Below are 20,759 nucleotides of genomic sequence, written 5' to 3'. Positions count from 1 at the left end.
AGATCCTCGGGTGGTGTAAAATGACACAGTTGCATCGAAGCCAATTTATGCCAGATGATATGTCCCAAAGTCTTCACCTGAGTTACTCCTATTTTACACCAGTGCACAGGAGAAGACAGTCAGCCCCTAAATCCCTATTTTAGCAAAGAACTTCAGCACATATTTAGCTGAATCTGGGCCTTGGGGCTTGCCCATACTTAAAACACTGCAATGCAGCTGTAGTGCTTCAGTGAAGCCACCACCTGTGCCAGTGGGAAGGGTTCTCCCGTCCACATGGGTACTCCACCTCCCTGAGAGATGGCAGCTAGGTTGACATGAGAATTCTCCCATGGATAATGGTGATCAAGCAAAGGTTATAAATAGACATGGGCAAATAATTCATCACAAACGCTTTATTCAGTGCATTTCGCTTTCACTTTTTGTGTGAATTCCCTGTGAGCTGATCGCTATGTCTTGGTTTATTTATAATTATTCCTCGGGTGTTGCCAGCGATTAGTTGTCGCTCTGTAGAAAGTCAGTAGCTTTATCCAGAAATGGATTGCAGGAATCCTCACCCCCTGTATGGGTCAGCACTATGCCCAAATCTCTCAAAAAGATGAACAAAGGAAAAACTTAAAGGATTTTCCGGAGGGATTAATTTAGGGAGTTCATGCTCATATTCAGGTTGCATGATCCTCGCTGCATTATAGGATATGCGCAGTACATTCTTCATACCATGAGAGTCTCTCATTTTATGCTGTACAATGCCTGTCACAATGTGGCCCCAGTTCTAGGCTGGGGCCTCTAGACACTACGTTAATGCAAATAAGTAAATAAGTAAATACAGCTCTAGTCCCTGTGTAGTCTGTAGTTTTATGGCTGCAGAATTTGCTACAGAATCTAAGCTTTTTAAAAAGTATCTATCGTCTGTATAAACCAGTACAATGTTATCATCTTAGTCTGCTTAAACGATAACACTGAGAGGTGAGAATTGCCCTGTTCATCATAATGGGGATGTTAACTCTGAAACCTAAAGATGGCCATTTAGATTTAGGCATTAATTCTCACTTCTGATCGTTTTAGCAGAAATGCCCAACTAACGTGCTTATCCCAAACTTCAAACCACCTCTCTCCAGTTTGTGCCAGGAAGTCATGCATTGCCAATGTAAAAACCTGCAGCAGATTGAAAAGTGAAAATGTGGGAGTGGCTTACAATAAGTGGAATTTAATGTCACTTGAAGTAACACAGAGGTTACTACTCTGAGTATATTATTAACTTCCCTAGTTAATTCATTGTGAACTTCCACATTTTAATGTAAATGAAGCCACACCGAATTTCCAGTCTGCCTCACCCGAGTGCCACACAATCTAGGAAATCTTGCCGCAGAATTTAAATCCTATTTGCTGTGAAGTACAAAAGGCTATGCACTAGCTGTACACCAGAGGAATCCATTGTAAGTGTCCGAGAGGAATATGATACACTGCCTGGTGAGAGAATAAATCAATTAAAAGAACAATCTTCCAGAGCACCACAGGGAGAAAAAAATGTCATGGAAAGTTAAGCTGTTCAAAAAAATAATGGAGCTGTCAGATTAATACATTTGCAATGCACGTTTCTAAGAACAACTGGGCCCTCCTGAAGGAAGAGCTAGTAAAGGAGGCATTTGTTTTTGTTTAATGGAGTATGGTGGTTTCTATGAGATTTGTATTTGTGAATTTCCACTGTACCTAAAAAAAAGAAAAATTACTGTATCGAAAAGCCTATGAAAACTAGCTAGCTAGCTGTAGAAATAAATGCAAATATTTTGCAAATAGGCTTTGAAGTTGTGAATCTTAAGTAAGTCTGCTGGGATGTAAATATGTGTCTGAATAATACCAGCAGATTCCATTAAAACTGCTTGAAAACTTAGATGAGCCCTTCTATTGACCTGTCTAATTAATGAAAATAACTTGGATACTGAAGTATGGACTTAGCCATTGAGTTCACCAACAAAATCAGATCTGGGCTGTGGCTCGATCTGGGCTGCATTCCTGCCAACAGCCGGCGTCTTTGTTTGATGAGCGGAGACCCTCCTCTTTTTCCCCACTCTTGTCATCTTCCCTTATGCTTTGGCAAAAAGAAAAGGAAAAGCTAAAAAGGAGGATTGCTGCTTTGATTTCTTTGCAGCGACATGCAGACCGAAGCAGCTCAGGGGAATCCTGCCACGCAGAGGTTAATGTGACCCACATATAATTGTGTGAAAAGATGCCACTCTGCACCTTTGTCAAAGAGGCTTCTTGTTCCAGCCCTAGTTATCCAGTCCCCTAACCCCTTCAGCAAAGCACAGTTTTCTTGCATTAAATCACCACTGCCCTCTTGCCAGCTGCTTAGTGTTTGCACATTATACGGAGGAGCTGTATGATATATATTAATATATTTTGAAAAAGTGACAGATTGTCTCGCAACATATGTGGGCTCGCCTTGAAATGAACTACATGCATGTGATGGCCAAACTAACAAATCTCCTGTGTGAGGATGGTTTGTATTTTTCCTCCCTTCTGTTAGAAATTGGAGACACTGGGCTGCTCGGGCTGCTCATGTCACTTGTCTCTGATGAGTCCACGGCCTTGTTTCTTTGATACCTGCCATTTGTTTATGTGCCGCTGATGATAACTGTGGCTAAGTACATATGTCAGTGACATGGCTGATAAGGAAATAGAGGACAAGGGCAGGGAGCTGGGGTGAAGGCGGGGATTATGGAATAAGATGAGTTTGTAAACTCTGAGGGCATTTTAGGAGACTGCTATGCCTTCTCACTTACCCACTTTGTTTTTGTGACTAAAATCTGTATTTGCTGATTCCCTTCCTGACTTGGAAATATGCTTGTTTGCTGCTGCTTTTCTTAAGGATAATCAGTGGCTCACAATCTAATTAACTAATAATGAATTAGTCAGTAACCTGTGTATTTAGAAAAGAAGGAGCTGTGAACATAGGACAATCCACAAGGTTCCTCTTGGGTCAGGAACAGATGAGGAACCATCTGTTACCAGTCCTTGAAAGAGATTTAGACAAGTCAATTAGATGATGAGTGGGCTGCAGGTGGGCTGGGTTGAGGGTGGAATGAGGTGGTGATGATGATGAAGACAGAGCAGGAGGAAGATGTACCGTAGAGCAGGTGAGCAGGAAAGGGGGATGATGTACTACACATTCAAAGCACACTGGAAAGTTAAGCATGCAAGTGTCGGTGATCTCAGGTGAGATTGGAGAGATTCTAACTTGTGTAGTTCTAGGCACATTGTCGCCCTAGGGTGGAGCACTCTTACCTAGTAGCAGTTCAGAGATGGATAGGGAAATCACAAAATATATGGGGGGAAATGTATCCCTAGTCTAAGCCCATGGAAGTTTATTGCAAACCTATTGTCACAGGGAAGCATGTAGCACAAAAAATTAAATAGATACACAAAGAAATAGATAGAGAGATGCCAGTAGAGTAACACCAGGGGCCAGTTTGGTCCCTCTAGACTGTGAATCTCTCCTTTGACTTCTGTGAGACTTGGATCAAGCACTATTTTAGTGGCATACAGAAAACACTTCCTATGTGTGATAGAGGGTGTTTCTGAAAGTTAAATGGTGATAATAGATTCCTCTCCCCCTTGTTTGGGATCCAGGGAGTTTTGACGGTTTAGTGTGTTGATGGAACCACCCGTCCCACCCTGTGTGGAAGGGAGGGAGGACTGAAGGTTTGGGGTATGGAAAACAACATCCCCTGTGGATTCTCCATCACTTGAAATCTTTTTAAGGGAGTTAAAAAAGTTTAGTGTGGACTTCTCTTCAGAGTGTGGTTGTTAGATAAAATTGCATCTTTCTGTCTGTCTGTCTGTCTGTTCTGTCTGTGGTTCTGTCTTTCTGTCCTTCTTTCTATGGCTATTAGCCAGGATGGGCAGGAATGGTGTCCCTAGCCTCTGTTTGCCAGAAGCTGGGAATGAGTGACAGGGAATTGATCACTTGATGATTACCTGTTCATTCCCTCTAAGGCACCTGGCATTGGCCACTGTCGGAAGACAGGATCCTGAGCTAGATGGACCTTTGGTCTGACCCAGTATGGCAATTCTTATGTTCTTACGTAGCTTTAGTAGTTTTCCTTTGTGAAATCACACCTGAGTCCCATGTGAGTAGCTGCATGTGTTTCTCTGAAGATGGGCATCTCTTCCTGTAAGAAAAATGGGGGAAGCAAGAGGACAGGCTTAATATGGGAAAGGAGTCAGAGGCCTCTGCATGTGTTTCTTGAACTGCAGCCATTCTGGAGAGATGGGAGCTAAGGTGGCTCAGAGAAGGGAGCTGAGTTCACAGAGGAAGTTGTTTGAGATGAATATCAAACCTTGGGATTGTGAGTGGGAGTTTACTTTAAGGGAAGAACAGGATGTTGCCAGGAGGGAGGGAGGCTGACCAGCATGATTTACTGGAAGAGGTCACTTGCAGGAAGTCAGTGGAGATATGGGACATTATAAAACAGAGGCCAAGATTCCCGGGTGAAGGCAAAGGCTTATGCTCCTTGAGGTTCTGGTTCCTCAGAACAGGGCCAAATAAGGAGCTGGATGGTGTAATTTTAAGGCCATCTTTGGTGGTCCCGTATGCTTGTACTCTGGTCTGTGTGTCACTCTCCTTTCGTAAGAATTCCTCATTCTCTTGGTTCTGTTACATAGATTCACAGCACAGGAAGACATACAAATTCTGCTGTGGATCAAATAGATTTGTCAGGGCAGTAATTTGGTGATTACACGCAGAATGGGGCACCTGAACGCTATCGACAGCGTAATTCTCCAGTGGTCTCATTTCCCTTCTCCCATGATGGGAGATACTCCTGGAGAGGTAAGAAATGAGAAGATGGACAATATAAGAGGAGTCAAGGTCATGGATAACCTTTCAGGTCATAAACTGGATTTGAAAGTCCACATAGATATAAAGCTTTAACTAGCAATCAGCATAAAACCTACACTTCTCATGGAGGGGTAACGTAATGGTCCATACAGCTTGAGGAAGACGCCACATTGCAGGTGTCTGTGTCCTTTGGATGCAGAAAGTGTATTGAACATTAGCCCCAGGAACTGCCTGTTTTGTTCACTTGTTCGTCTCCTGTTCGTTTGTTTTACAGGCACTGCAGTCAGAGTGGGGCCAGATTGTGCTAGGCATTGTGCAGACACATGGTAAGGGACAGCCCTACCACAAAGAACCTACCATGTGAATAGACAAGACAGAAAGTAGGAGAGAGGAAGGATTATCATGCTCATTTTGCAGGTGGGGAAACCGAGGCCTAGACAGATGAATGGCCTGATGCAAAGCCCTTTGCAGTCAGTGAAAAGACTCCCATTGACTTCAGTAGGCTTTGGATCAGGCCCTAAATGACTTGTGCAAAAACTCTGTGGCATGGCTGGGGACGAAGCCCATGTCTCCTTAATATTGGGCCAGTGCCTGAATCATTAGACCACCCTTCCTCTTTTTTCGCTTCACTTTTTGTGACTCCTTTTCCCATTTACAGAGAGTCGGAGGTGCCCCACGATTGTTCACCACTTCTTCTGGTCCATGGCATCTCCCTGTTCAAATACAGCTTATTCCAAACTGAACTGCACCCTGGATTTTTTTAACGCATGCAGACTCTCCTCTTACTCCTTAGCTTAGGGAGTTGCTCTGGCTCTCCCTTCCCATAACAGATGAGAATAGACTGACATAAGGAGAACATCTGAACTTTCAATATGAACTTTTAATTTAAAGTTCTCCACCCTGCAAGCCCTTCATCCCTATATAATGCGGTATGTTCTCTCTTATGCTTTACACTTGGTATATGATTTATCACTTGCTATATCAGCAGTGTTCTGGGCAACATCCAGGGACAGGGCTTTCTCCCATCTGGTCCCAAGCTGGTGAGACACCTTTCCATACGCTCTTCACACCTGTGGTTCTCTTAGCACTTTCAAGGTCAGACTTCCTTTCCTTTCCTCCTTTTGGATTCATCATTGTGTGCATTGCATTCAGCAGGGCGCCTTGATACACGGGACGGATGCTTTATAAATCAGTCAGATGAATGGATTAAAAGCTCGACAAGTGTGGAATATGCTTGAGGGATATGTCTCAAATGGCAGAAGAAACCCTTACAATTGGGCCGTCTCTGCCCTTGAGGAAGCAATCTCCAAATCCACAACACAAGGTGAATTCCCAGCAGCAGCGTTTGAAACCCTTCCGATGTTCATGGGACAGCCTGTTCAACCATGCCCATGGGCCTCTGCCTCGCTCTGGAAGGCCCACAATGTGGAGTGAATGGGAAAATCAGGCTTTCAGCCCATTCAGTCCTGGACTGTCTGATGCAAGTTCCATTTGTGACTGTGGGTTCATGATATGGGCAACTTTCCACTCGCAGGAAACCTGGCTGAGGCCACAAACTCATCATTTTAGATAGGTCACCAGATGACATTAATTTTTTTTCACTATGGACATGACACGGGGGAGATAAAGAGGTGAAGAGCTCTGTGTACCATTATCAGTCTCCTGAGATGACCAGTCCCCCCAACCCTCCTTTTAAAAGAGCTCTTCTGATGGACTAGGCTGCCCCTGGATTCAATGATCTTTCGGGATTTCTTTTCTCTGTTGCCTGTGTTGATTTTATTCCATTTGGCATGGTGACTCTCTTTTTATCTTATCTGCCTTTTTCTCCTTTTCTTTGCTCTCCATGCTGTTTGTTATTCCAGGGTAAACTTTCAGGCTGGCTGCATGTCCCTGAAGGCCAGTGCACCATGTGTTACCCCCAGCGATTGTTCAAATATTTGTGCCTCACCAACCTCTGTCTCACTGGACGTGAGCAGCACCACAAGGAGGTGCAGGTGAGGGTGGGCTGGAGAAGCAGAGGGTGTGAAGTTAGCACACAGCCATTACTGCAATTGGCTTGACAGTCATAACAAGAGACAGCTTCGCTGAAGGGATTGTGGGGCATGGGAAGAAATGGGAATTCTCAATACTGAGCAGGGGAATGTGGGAGAGGTGCATGAAGGTGTATGTGTACAGGTGTGATTATGTGTTGGCAAGCTTATGCATATGTATTTGTGTGATTATGCACCTATAAGATGTACGTCAGGGTCAACATATGTGCTTGTGTGATTATGTATGCATGCCTGTTTCTGTGTGCATGTGTGATCAACGTTGTTGGGTTTTTGTTTGTTTGTTTTTGCAGAGGAACAGCCCCAAACAGCAAAATACCAGAAACTTCTAACCATCCCCAAGGATGGTCCCCCAGTCCAAACACCATACTATGCTCTAGCACCATCTTCAATTTAGTATGTATGTTTTGTGTACATTTATGTGTGGGTGTACCCCTGTGTGATTGTGTATATATGTGATGAGCATCGGCACGTCTGTATGATGGTGTATGTGCAGTCTATGGGATTGTGTGTGCATCTTAGACATTCCCCCCTGAATTCTCGACATCAGGATCCTGGAACAGACCTAGCCCCTCCCGTAGGCTATGCCATGATGGAGCTAGGGGAACCCAAATCCTATGGCGTTTCAGAATGAGTAGGGTAAGGGCTCCCTGCTAGGCTTACCCCAGTGGTTTGTCATTGGAGGCTTTGACTTTCCTCCATGGTATAAGAGGACTGAGTTCATTATGTCTCTCTTTCCTGCTGCTTCTGGAAAGCCCTTGTGTTCTAGTGGTTATTTCCTCCTTAGGTTTCCTCCTTAGGTTATTTCCTCCTTAGGTTCCTCCTTAGGTATGGGGATAATAATTTTGTACACGGATGCATGCTAGATCAGTAGGCTTAGTTGTTTATCCCATTAAGGACACCTCCCCATAGTCTCACTTGTTGACTCCCTGCAGTGCGTACCTCTCTCACCTTTGCTTAGCTTGTTTGTTCTGGAGTGACAGTTACTTTTTTTTTTTCCTGTTTGCTCACTGTAGTCTCTTCCCAGTTTGAAGTTTGCCGTTCCTTGGCTGCAGCGCCAATGACCCTTCCACGAGCCACCGGCCCTTGCACCCATACTGGGCTTTTATCAGTTGGGCTGTTTCATTTGCATCTGATGCGTTTAGCCTGGAATGGGTCCCATCGCTCTGGCAAAGCTGATTGATGGTCTTATTGACAATCAGGTTGACCCTTGTTCGAGGGGCTGACATGCTCTGTATTTCACAGGCAGGCGTTTGATGTGTATCAGAGAAGCGGTCAGATCATCAGACCAGTCAATTAAAACAATAAGGAGCAGGGGGAGAGCAGGATTTTAACTCTTTACAACCCATCACAAATATCATTGCCGGTCATTGCAATTCTTCTGCTAGACATGGGAGAGTGTGGCTGAAGGGAGATAAAAATGGAGTTCCCTTTCTGTTGAGTATGTCTGGGGTCCTCTAGAAAAATTAAAGATATGGGGATCTGGAAGGAACCTCTTTTGGACCCCTTCATCTTTTGGGATGTAGATGCTCAGGAATAATTTCTGAAAAATTTTCTGGCATCTCTATCTTCTGGACATTATAGTAGAAAGGAGGCTGTGTGTGTGTGTGTGTGTGTGTGTGTGTGTGTGTGTGTGTGTTTGTGTGTACATATATGTCACACTCAAAGACCTGTTTAGGGCCCTGCAGTCTTGCTTCATCCTCACCAACTAAGACTGTTGTTATCTGTGAGGTCTGAGGACTCCATCTTTCAAATGCCCATGACGGCCCATGTTAGTTGAGGGCCCTTGGCATCTTGCAGGAGGTACTCAGCACCTCATGGGCTTAGCAGCTAATTTAATAGTAGCCTCTGAATAATGGTGTTTGAAGACTACTCACTGTTCAAGAGACAGCAGAGCCTCATATGCAGAAGTCCAACAGATGAATAGAACCATTGGAATTAGAGATCTATAGTCTATTAACTGATGGGGCATTTCCAGAGCCGGCGCTTCCATTTAGGCAACCTAGGCGGTTGCCTAGGGCACCAGGATTTGGGAGGGTGGCAGACTGCTCTGGTGGACCTCCCGCAGGCATGCCTGCGGAGGGTCCGCTGGTCCTGCAGCTCCGGTGTAGCATCTGCAGGCATGCCTGCGGCAGGTCCAAGGGACGCCTGTGGGAGGTCCACCGGAGCCGCGGGACCAGCGAGCCGGCCCTGTGCCTAGGGCGCCAAAAACCCTGTTGCCACTCCTGGGTGTTTCTACACAGCACACTAAGCCTAGGTCTCTGTGAGCCTTGTCTGCAGACTTTTTGAGCTTCTGAGCCTGCCTTTGAGTGTCCACGCTGCATTGGAAACCCTGGCTTCATAACCATACTGCTCTACACCTACCCAAGTCAGAACTTCAGCTTCTGTGAACTGCATGCTGTCATATCCCAGGGTTCCTAGCCCCCTTGCCAGCTGCAGCTGCTCTGGGGCTTTTTTCTTAGTGGGTCATGGAAGAACTTGTCTGTCCATCCCATGGGAGTTGACCGGAAGTGTTTTGGGTGGTTTTAGCCTGCGAACACATGATGACCATGCTAATGCAGGATTGTTCCTTAACACGTTTGCTCCAGTGCTGTCTTACAAGATGCCACCATCTTTCTTGTGGTGTAAGCAATAAGATCAGGTTCTAGAATGAGACTGTCAAACTTTGCACTTGCTTTGTCCTAAATCAGGCTTGAATACTAAGTCTCCAGAAGTCAAATTCAAAAGTGATTAGCCACTGGAACAGCTTCCCAGGGGCTGCGGTGGATTCTCCATCACTAGCAATTTTTAAATCAAAGTTGGAGGTTTTACTAAAAGATATCTTCTGTTTCAAGCAGAAAGCAATTCAGGAAGGTCCTATGGCCTGTTATACAGGAGGGCAGACTAGATTATCACAATGGTCCCTTCTGGTTTTATAATCTATGAATCTATGGCTTTGGGCAAGTCATTTACTCTACTCTGTGCCTCAGTTTCTCTTCTGTAAAATGGGGATAATAATTCCCTTCCTCTTAGGAGTGTTCTGAGGATCATGAAGGGCTAACATGTTGGGGGCCATATAGGTAGATGAGACTAAGCCCTCGTCCAGACTAACCCGCGGCATCGGCGGGTTAAAATCGATTGCTCGGGGATCGATATATCGCGTCTAGTCTGGACGCGGTGTATCGATCCCCGAGCGCGCTTACATCGATTCCGGAACTCCATCAATCCGAACGGAGTTCCGGAATCGACGCGGAGAGCCGCGGACATCGATGGCGCCCCGTCCAGACTGGTGAGTATCTCGATTTTAGAAATTCGACTTCAGCTACGTTATTCCCGTAGCTGAAGTTGCGTATCTAAAATCGATTTTAATTCCTAGTCTGGACGTGGCCTTAGGGTAGAAAAATCTACCCCTAAAATGGTACAGTATTTTAACATGGGGCAAGTATATAATCTTAATAGATCTCCTTTCACTTGCTTATGTTCCCTCCAACTTTTTCTTTAATATCATAATCTCGCTAATGCAAAGACCCAGAATGCATTTTCTGGCTGGTGGGGAAACTGGTGGCGAAGTGTCATGAGATATATTTAATTGTCCAGCTATTTAAAAGGGGGGAAAGGCGAGATGGTCTGTTGAGTGAAAGCTTTTGTGCTTTTAAATGAGGTGTTGCTGAGATTGAGTGCTGATTAGAGTTAAAACAGCAATAATTTCCTCAAAAATACATTGGAAGTAATAATGGCCTTGTTTGAATGCTCAAATAACTACCATTCTCATTGCCAAGAAACTCATCTGGACCACTGATGATGATAATAGCTATTTTTCCCCATTAAATACACTGCAGCTATAATATTCAGGGACAGAAACATCTTTATTAGACAGCATGGAAAATGAATGCATTGTTCACAGATCAGCCTCAAGAACAATGGACCAAAGAGACTTCAGGGGGTTTTAACAATGCTGTGTGTACTGTATATGAAAATGATTTCAACAGTTCCTTTGAAAATCCCAGAGTAAAGATTGAGAAGCCTCAAATGATCTACCTTATTGCTTGGTCTACCTCAGTGGTAAGTTCACTAATTTATTCTTTAGTGAAAGTATCAGAATGACATACAAGGGCTAGCTCTGATCAGGCTAGTGTGATAAAAATAGTAGCATGGGTGATGGGCCAGGCAATCCATCCCAAGTACAATCCCACCAGAGACCCTAGATATGTTCTCAGAGCCCCTAGCCAGTGCTGCTCCGCATGCAGCCATGGGTACATGACTATTTTTAACACACTAGCTCGATCGGTGCTAGCATGGAAATTACACCATGTCTCCAGTGCAGACATTCCCTAGGGCAGTAGCTTCAGTCCTAGGATAACAGAGCGATGGTACAAGCCTAAGTTCTCGAGATCAGACACATCACATCATGCTTTACTTCAACGTCTCAGATATTGACAAAACTCCCCAAAAATCCATGACAAAAAAAATTAATTTCTTCAAAAATGTGCATGGGACATGGAACCAATCCCCTGACCAGGTGTAGTTCCATAGACTCGTTCATATCAAGCAGGGCAGCGCAGAGCTACTCTGTGCAAATTGGTCTCCAGTGGGAACTCAAGTGTTCACCCTCAAGAACGTTGACAGGAACGTTTCCCTTCCCCTTCCCCATCCCTCACTTTTCTTGGCTTCATGTCAACCGATACATTTAAGCCCCAAAAGCTGCACTTTGTGGTACCATTCTCGCATAGGAGCTATAACGATGCTTATCCTGAGCCGAGCATGGGGACATTACATTTCTGGTTTCTCTGCACTGCCTTCTGCCTAGAAAATCTATGGCAAGAAGACTGAGAAGAGCCAGTCAGTCCCTTTGTCAACATGAGAGCAAATGAGAGCAGCAACATTTGAACAGGACTAAACCCCTTCTTCCCTCCCCCCGCCCCCATCTGCCCCCCAGCAGGCCTAAGTGCCATTTAACATCCACCATCCACTTGTCTCGGCTGGACACCGATTGCTCTGTCAGGGGAAAGCCATCCATCTTGGTTGGGAAGTGATGTCACCCAGCAGGGGGGCACCTCTGTCCAGCCAAAGCTACAGGAGGACACTGACAGGCTCGATGTATTTATCACCCTCTGGGTGGATAAACATCCACAGCGGAGACAATTGAGGAAGGGGAGGGGTGTGCTACCGTCCCTTTGGAATGGAGGATGGGGATGAGGGCTGACTGAGGCAGCAGGCAGCTGGTGGCAATAAGGAGTGAGCGGAAGGAAAGGACAGAGGAAAGGGGGACTGTGACAGGGTATCCACCACACACAAGGCCTGGAGGGGTTAAGGTGGCCTTGGAGGAGCCAGGGAGCAAGGACTAATTAGAGATGAGGCTCCGCTGGACAGGAACAGGAGAGGTCTGTATAAAGCCCAGAAGCTCAGGGCTGCAGAGAAAGGCTGCAGTCACTCTCAGGGTGAGTGAAGGCAAGGAAGGAAGTAGCCCAGGGATACAGCTGTAATGTTCGGGACTGTACTGCTTCTTGTAGGGTCCCTGGGCTGGAACCCATGTAGAGGGCAGGCCTGAGTTCCCCTTCCAGCCACCGGGGAAGTGGAACCGTTAAGGGGCAATGAGTGGGAAGACTGCCTGGGACAGTGGGAGACTTTGCTACCCCAGAAAGGGTGGACTATGGTGACCTGGCCAGATGGCCAAGCCACGAAGCGAGAGCAATTGCATCCCGAGAGAGCAAGATGCAGAGAAAGTGACAGCTTGCCACTGCAGGAAGGGGCATCTGTGTGGCAGAACTAAACCCCCAATGTGGCCAGAAGGAGGCGCTCCAGCGGTAGTAGAGCACCCTGTGACAGGGACACAGTGGAGGAAGAGAATAATGTGAACGGCCATTCCTGGTGCCCAAGGGAGTTTAGAGCTTAACTCGTATCTTTAAGTGCTTGGGAATCAAGAATGCTGGGGACTAAGAAATAAAAGCAAATGCAAACAGCAGGTGAAGAGAGAGAGAGAACGGAGGGGAATGTCCTGCTACAGCCAGAGCAAGCAGATATCACCCCTGCCATGTGATTGCAGTGGGGATTGGGGGCTCTCAGCACCATGAAATGGCCTATTGTCATGTTCAAGGAAGAAACAGAATGGAAGCCCACAGAACACTACCGGTTACTAGTGAGCTCATCTCGTTCCTTCAGTAGGTGACTGGAAGGGATGCTAACTGCTCTGCATCCCAATGTATTCCTTAGCAAGGAGTCGCTTTTTGTCTCTCTTGTCCTATGTCTGTGAGTGTGTTTCACTGACTGTGGGACCAACATGACGATCACCCCATTTCACAAGTGTCCATAGGTGTTGGGGATGTAACCACATCCTGGTTTCCATCATATACAGGGTTTTGTTCAATGGCTTTCAGTACGTGCCCCCACCTCTCCGACACACACTATGCAAATTGTGCCAGCACATATTCAAGTATCTCTTCTGAAGCTGTCATTAAGGACCCAGTTAAGGTCAATTGTGTCTGTTAGACACAGGCCCACATTGGGGAAAATGGCCACTACCACACAAAGTGAGAGAGTGCAGTGCGATCTGCTCTCTGCACTGCTCCTTTGGCTGGTGTGAAGGAGGAAGGTCTACAGGTTCATAGATTATTCATAGACATTCAGGCTGAGAGAGTCACTACAATCACCTAGTCTGGCCTCCTGAATAGCAGAGGCCACAACATTTTCATCCAATGATTCTTACATCAAGCTCAATAACTGTGGTTGAATGGCAGCAGATCTTTTAGGAAGATATCCAACCTTGACTGAAGTCTTTAAGTGATGGCCAGTCACCACATCCCTCGGTGAGTTGTTCCAGTGATAAGTACCCTCACTTTTAAAAAAGATACACCCTTATTTTCACATTGAGATTGGCTTCAACTTTCAGTCTTTGGATCTTGTTATGCTTTTGTCTGCTAAACTGGAGAGCTGTCTAAAATCAGAGCTCTTCTCCATATGCATGAACTTAGGCACCATGATTGTCTCCCCTTTCCCTCCTCTTCAATAAGATGAATAGATTGACACCCTTAAATCTGCTATAGTACGGCATGTTTTCCAAAACTCAGATCGGTCTTTCACCTCTTCTGTAACCCTCTCCAGCATGGTCCTCTAGTAGTGGTCTCAACAGTGCCATAAACAGAGATAAAACTCAAGTTCAGTGTATCAGCAACGACCCATCAGTCCTTTTCAAAGACCTCCATCCTGTAAATGCAGTTTACGGTCTTTGTTTCTAGATGCACCATCTTGTACTTGTAGGGTTGCTTTGGGGGAGGGGGTGGGAGGGTGGGAAATACTTCTGATTTACCAAAGTTAGAAAACTTTGTTGTACTGAGCACACTCAGTGTGGTTTTACTAAGCCAGGATATGCACAGCTAAAGGCTGGTTATGTCCCCACTGTAGTCAGTTGCAAGCTAGCTCTTGTTGGACCTTTGAAGATGAACACCATAGGCCAAAAGCTGCTCTCATTGACATCATTGTAAATCTTGAGTAATTTCATTAAACTCAAAGTGATGACCTGTTTTATAGTTGTGATCTCCTTTTACATTCATATTATAACTGACCTACAGAGCACTTATCTATATGAATATGCATGTCTTTATATATGTATGTATGAAATACAATTTTCTATTTTATATTTGCACATAGTAAGCTGATGAAAAAGGCCGAATAACAATAGAATTATTATTATCATATAGTGATATTCTGTCTGCAGATGTTAATCAAACAAATTAGCCAAACCTTCCCTTTTTCTAGCTCCTCTTCCCTCAACCAAGAAGGGGTTTGCTATTGCAGTTCCGGAATCACCACAGAATGCAGCCCAGTGCTTTCAGTGTAGTTTTCAAGAGGGAAGCCAAAATGTAACCAGCTAAGGGCTGTTGAGTGTATATTTGTTTGCCAAGGAGCATCACCTCCCTCCTTGATTATGTCTGAGGCACATTGCATGGCAGAATTGGGAAACTTTCCCCACCCTCCTCTTCAAACTGCTGTGTCGATAAATAAATCTTCATTTCCCAAAGCTATCAGCCTGGTACTTTTCACCAGCATTAAACTGTATAAGAAATTTAAGAGAAGAATATATTCCCAGCTAGCGTCAGTTTCCCACACAGAGCTCTGAGACAAGGGCCCTATCCTGCTTCCTGAGGTGGATAATTCTCCTTCTGATTTCACTGTGTGCTAGGATGCAGTTCCTCATGTCCCCCTTCCCCCACCTCCCTCACACCATGGTGTCCTTGGCAGCTGCTGCTTTCTCTGTTTAATAGGTTGTCCATCCCTGCCCTTATGTGACTGTGTGTGGAGTGAATGCAGGTCCTTTCCATCCTTTTCCTGTTGTATTTCATGGCTCTCGATGGCAGCTCGGCTGAGGAACTACAGATTTCATATCCTCTTGGACTGGAGGAAAATGGCAAGTGAAAGATTTAGTATCCCACAGGGGTGGGATAGGAAGCTGGACTGGGGAGGTGATGGGGGAGGAAGAGGGAGGCTGCTTAGAGCTACAGGAGTTTTACAAGATCTGTACAAGTCAAGGCTTCTGGGAGTTGGAAAATGGTGAATTACACAAGCTGAATTCTAAGTGCAGCTCCGAGCGGGATCCTTCCTCCTCAATTTCCCAGCTAATGTGGGATCTGAGCATCAGAGATGGCAGCTCCCATTTGACTTAGTGGTGGATTGCAATGATTCACATGACAAAGCACTTCCTGATGGAAAATAAAATTCCTCAATCAAATCAGCATCTTGGAAGCCGCTGCCTTGCAGGGGCCATTTTGCTCATAAGCCAAGGCCGTGCTCCCACTGGAAGCAATGGCCAACTTCTCTTCTTGGGCATCCAGTGGGAGCAAGACTAGACTCTTAGTCCTGATAGGCCAGAGCATGATTTGGTCTGTGTATGGGCACAAGGGAGTACAAGGAGCATAAGGAAGCCACTTTGCTCTCTCGCATGCAGCTTTCTGCACTCAGGCAGAGTCACTACCTCCACCCACTCATGGTTGCCCATTGTCATAGTTATGCCAACTCATTGGGAAGATTATACTGCAACAAGACCTGTCACCGTTTATTTCCCTCCCTGAACTGAGGAGACTGTGGGGGTGACTATGACTCCCTGAGTCAACAGTCTTCCTGCCAGACTGCTCCAGGGTCAGCCCAACATTGCACTGCCCCTTGCTATGGGATAGATCTCAACATGATGCCCTAGCCCCATACGTGGCACCAGCCCTGAGGAGCCCAGTATCTGAGATCAGAAGAGGAGATGTTTCCACTCACTCCTTGATGGTTTTTTTTTTTCTAACAATCAAAAGACCATGGTCGTCATTAGAACCAATGACGAGAAAAATGGGCAGGATGATGGAGTTATGAGAATGATTTTGATTTTTTTTCCAATTTACAAATTTCATCTCCCGGCTTAAATAATAATAAAAAATTCTGTCACCTCTAGTTATTTGGGAACCCACAGAAATGAAAAAGGAATGAAGAGAGATGCGGGGGGGGACCTCGACATTTTGCAAAGGTGAAGATGGGGGATTTCATGCAGTGAATGAAAACAATTTGGCGCAATTCAGAAAGAAAAACAAAGAGGCTGCAAGTCTTTTGTACAAATGGGCACATTTCAATCCTAAACCTTACGAATGTCTGCCTGGCCCTTAAGAATTTCTCCCCCACCCCTATCCCCCACTGATGTCTATGATGTGGAGCTCTAGGGTTAAGAGTTAGTTACCAGACTGTTCCCACTGAAGCTGTTTTGATTTTACCATTTAGTCCTTTTTAATCTGGCCTTATGACGTGCGACATCAGATGCTAGAGCACAAGTTATTCAATCGTAGGGACAGAGACACTCTTCTGGATTTTGAAATGTTCCATTTGGTTAAAGATAGGTGATTCCCATGTAATCACAACTGAATAGATATGTGGATAGTTCATGTTTGTCTCTACGCTGGCACAAAGCAAATATGGCAAAATACGCCAGGAAAGGCTGTTCTCGGGAGCTTCCTGGTTCAGTTCTGTACACTCAGGAGAGAAGGATTCACATTTTGGGTGTTTCTCTAATCAGGCATGACAGAGCACCTGCCACTCCTTTTGACTTCAACCCTCTTACTGTTTCGTCACTGGACTCATTCCATCCTCTCCTGTGCTGTCCAGGGTTAGGAGGGCTCTCGTTCCTCTCCCCTTCCCAGGTTTAGGAGATCTCTCAGCAGCCGTCTTTTAAGGCCCATATATTTCAAGAGCACTTACTGTATCATGGCTGCTGCTGTTTCTGTGCTGCGCAGGCCAGTTCTCTTGCTTGCTGATAACAGTAACTTCTACAAGGAGGAGGGAGAAATTCAACTGGCATGTCAGGATCCTCTGAGGAGAGGGCTCCTAACTGCTCCCGCAGAGCTTGAAGAAAGAGTTTTGATGGATTTACACAAGAAAATGGTTGCGAAGGGATTGATAAACACACAGAGAGATCTAACTAGTGTGTCCCATCACTCTGAATAGCCTATCATAGTGAAAGTGCTGCAGGGCAGTGTCGGGAACAATTTGTTGACGTGAGCTCGCATCTCCAGGAGAGATGCATGCCGTTTTGGGGAAGGGACCGTCCAGAAAAGGTTGCCGTGAAGGAGAACACAGCAGTGTTGGCTTTGGGGGTGTCGGTCAGTCGACTGCCACTGCTTTCCAAGGGCTGAGCTGGGGAGGATCCCAAAGGGGACTCCAGCAGTGATGTCCAAGTCAGCTTTGCCCCATTGGTGTCAGCATCTGCAAAGCAGAGCTACATTAACGCTAGTTGGAACTCCAGTTCTGGGAGATTCCACACAGCAGTGCTTGTAGTTTCCTAGCTCAGGCCAGAAAATTCGGAGCAGGGATTTAAACCTGGGCATATAGATTATTTTCTCTCTATAGGAAACGTTCCACTTTATAGAACTAATTCAATATTCATTGGGCCCAAGAGTGTGTGAGACTCATGCTAGACTGGGACTTGGGGCATTTGCTTGGGATGGGGAAGACCTCGGTGCAAGCTCTTGCCTGAATTAGGCAAAGCAGGGACTTAAACGTGGTCTCCCAGGTGAGTGCCAGGCTAGATATCTTGGGGAGTGGAGAGAGGTGTCCCTCTCTCTCTCTCTAGTTTTGTCTAGAAATACCATCCTGGATTAGATAAACCTTCCCAGCAAAAAAATTCATTGAGAGCGACACATTTCGATGAAACTTTTTGGTTTTGACAGCAAAAAGGTTGGATGAAAATTTTTGCAACCAGTCCGGTCACAACACTAGATGGGGTGCTAATGGGGTGAGCTTCCATGCAGGGGTGCCCTGGTCTGTGCCAGCTGGGAGCAGCATGTGATGTAAGTGCAGTTGATCATTGCGCAACTGAACCTTTGTCAATGCCCTGTTTTGGCCTCGACCTCAAGGTAATGTCCATCACTAACTAACTGTGAAGGGATTCATGAAAGAAACAATCATCATAACATTATGGATAGATGGGTGAAATAAATAAATATAGACTCAAACCTGAAGCACATACTCAGTCCTTTCTCAAGACAGACTCTGTATTAAGGTAAAAGAATTGATGGTTGTATTTGCGTGTATCTTGCCTGGTGCATATGCAGAACTAATTAGATGATGCATAAGTGTCCTGTCCTGACTTGCATTGGGTTTCATGTAAAATGTGGTATGGATTATTTGGAAGGCTGTCACGGTATTTTTTCCAAACTATGGATATGGAACCAGGAGGAGATCTTCCCTGGACAGTACTCCTCTGGCTATAAAATGTGCCCTTTCATGATAGAACCCACTGTTGGGAGGAACGTATCGTTTTCTGAATTTAGTTTGGTTTCATTTTGTTTGGGGTGTTGCTGTGTCAAAGGATTGGCAAGGGTGAAAATGTTTCTAAAGTTCAAAAATGTTTAATTTCAAAATAAGGTCAAGTGTGGCCGCAATTCCTGGTTTGTTGTGGAAATGAAAAAACACCATTAAAAATGCTTTTTTCCCAGTATTCCCAATATGATCCAAGTGCAGCGAAAAGCCTGTCCTTGTGAAATTTCAAATTTGGCGTCCAAAGAAGTTCAGGTAGGCTCTACATAAACACACAAATTGTAAAATTGTTCCAAACATTGAAATTAGAGTTAAAGCATGAGACGCTTGAGTGGTGCATCCTCAAATCAGGTTTCTCTTGTTTTTTCAGGCTGCATAACAATCTCCACTCCCAAATTGGACAAAAGTGTCCAGGCTGGGATGAAGCTGGGGTAAATTTAAGCCAAACTGAAGCCAGATTTTGGATGAACATGGGCTAAATTTCAGACAAATCTGGGCCAAACCTGATTCAGTTTTGAGGTGAGTCTGAGCAGGGTTTTGGAGGAACATTGGCCAGCATATGGTTTTGGGGAGAACCATGAAAAACTCATTGGTTGAGGATGGTATATCTGCAAACCAAATTCAGATTGGCCAAGGGATTCCCAGAATATGCCCAGGGCATTTTCTTCCTTGCCCATCACAAAGCTAAGGGGGATAGTGCCTCCTTAGTGTTGAGGGGAGAAGTTTCTCTAAAAATACAGCACAATTCCTTTTTACCTACATGCTGACCTTGATGCTTCCCATTTGCTCCTGAAGCTGAGGCTCCTGGCATATTACAGTCTCAGAAAGAACTGGGATTGTATCCATGGCTTCTAAAATCTGCCTTTCATTTTGTTTTCTCAAAAGATTGTACAGAATATATTCAAATAATAAATGTGGAAAGGAAAAGTCTAGTTTCCAGACTGTTCTAGTACTCTGATCTTAGCACCTCTTCTCTGTGCCTTCCCCAGCCAGGTTGACCACATGTTATTCCTGAGAGCAGAATCTATATGAAAGATTATCAGGGGTTGAGGGATGATCAGTTAATATTTCCTGGTAAGTCTCAGTATGAAAACCAAAATATATTTGGAAAAGAAGAGTCTGTGAGCACCTTCAGCTGAGTACTGATAGTCAGGGTGACTGGGTTTCCTCCCTGGCTCTGCCACTATTTCACTCTGTGTCCTTGGGCAAGTCAGTTAACTGCCTTGTGCCTCAGTTTACCCATCTGTAGGGAAACATGAATTCCATCCTAATTAACAAATGTTTGTGTTGTGCTTTGATGCTCTCAGATGGAAGACGTTGTATAAGTATAAAAGGAAAACAACAGACATCCAGGTCAAGATTTTCACAGCTACCTAGGAGAGTTGGACATCCATTTCCCATTCGTTTTCATGGGAAGTGGGCGTCCAGATCTTTGAAAATCTTAACCTAAAATACATATATATAAGATGAAACAAACACAAGATGGGGAAGGATATCTGTGCACCAGAGAAGTATTCTTACCCTCCAGCAGTATCCACCAATAGGATGGCAAGGCTCTTTGTCACTAGCTCTATTAGTCTTATAAGGCTGGAGTGACTCATTCCCCAGTGACAACATTTTCTGATGTCTTTGTAAAGATGTGTGTGTGTCTATTACATTTTAGATAACAAGACTGACAAATTGAGATTAGCCATGCAGGCCTGGCACGCATACACCAGGGCCTGAGTTGATTTATCTTGATGTTTGGTTGAATTCCATGCATTTTGGGTCCCTTCTGTAACCTTTTCACCTCGTTCTTTTTTAAGGTGGCTGACTGGCTGTTATAATTTATCATGAATGCATCTCACTTCAGTCCTGGCTCCTCTGACGGAAGGAACAGCCGGTCTCCGGGAGGTCAAAGACATTATTCTCTCTTTGTCTTTCTCAATTTCCAGCACAGATTTGTCACTTTGAAAAAGCATGAATTCTGGATTTGATGCACTTTAATTGATTTCACCCTCAACAAGTCCGACTGTCCATCAACCTTCCCTTCTTTTCTTTCTCTCCTCCTGCCCCCATTTCTTTCCTCCATCCTTCAATTTATGGTTAAGGTTTTCAGCCACTTGTGTGCAGAAGCT

The 20,759-nt window shown here is 45.0% G+C and overlaps 1 long non-coding RNA gene across 1 annotated transcript in view; it reads left to right on the top strand.

Annotated features, from left to right (window-relative positions):
- Nucleotides 1-20,759, top strand: part of LOC127034912 (uncharacterized) — a 35,539-nt gene that overhangs the window by 13,555 nt on the left and 1,225 nt on the right. The window lies entirely within an intron of this gene.

This window comes from Gopherus flavomarginatus, chromosome 15, assembly GCF_025201925.1.
Source record: "Gopherus flavomarginatus isolate rGopFla2 chromosome 15, rGopFla2.mat.asm, whole genome shotgun sequence".
NCBI classification, from domain to species: domain Eukaryota; kingdom Metazoa; phylum Chordata; order Testudines; family Testudinidae; genus Gopherus; species Gopherus flavomarginatus.
The sequence above is the reverse complement of the archived record's forward strand: the minus strand, read 5'-3'. Positions and strand labels throughout refer to the sequence as shown.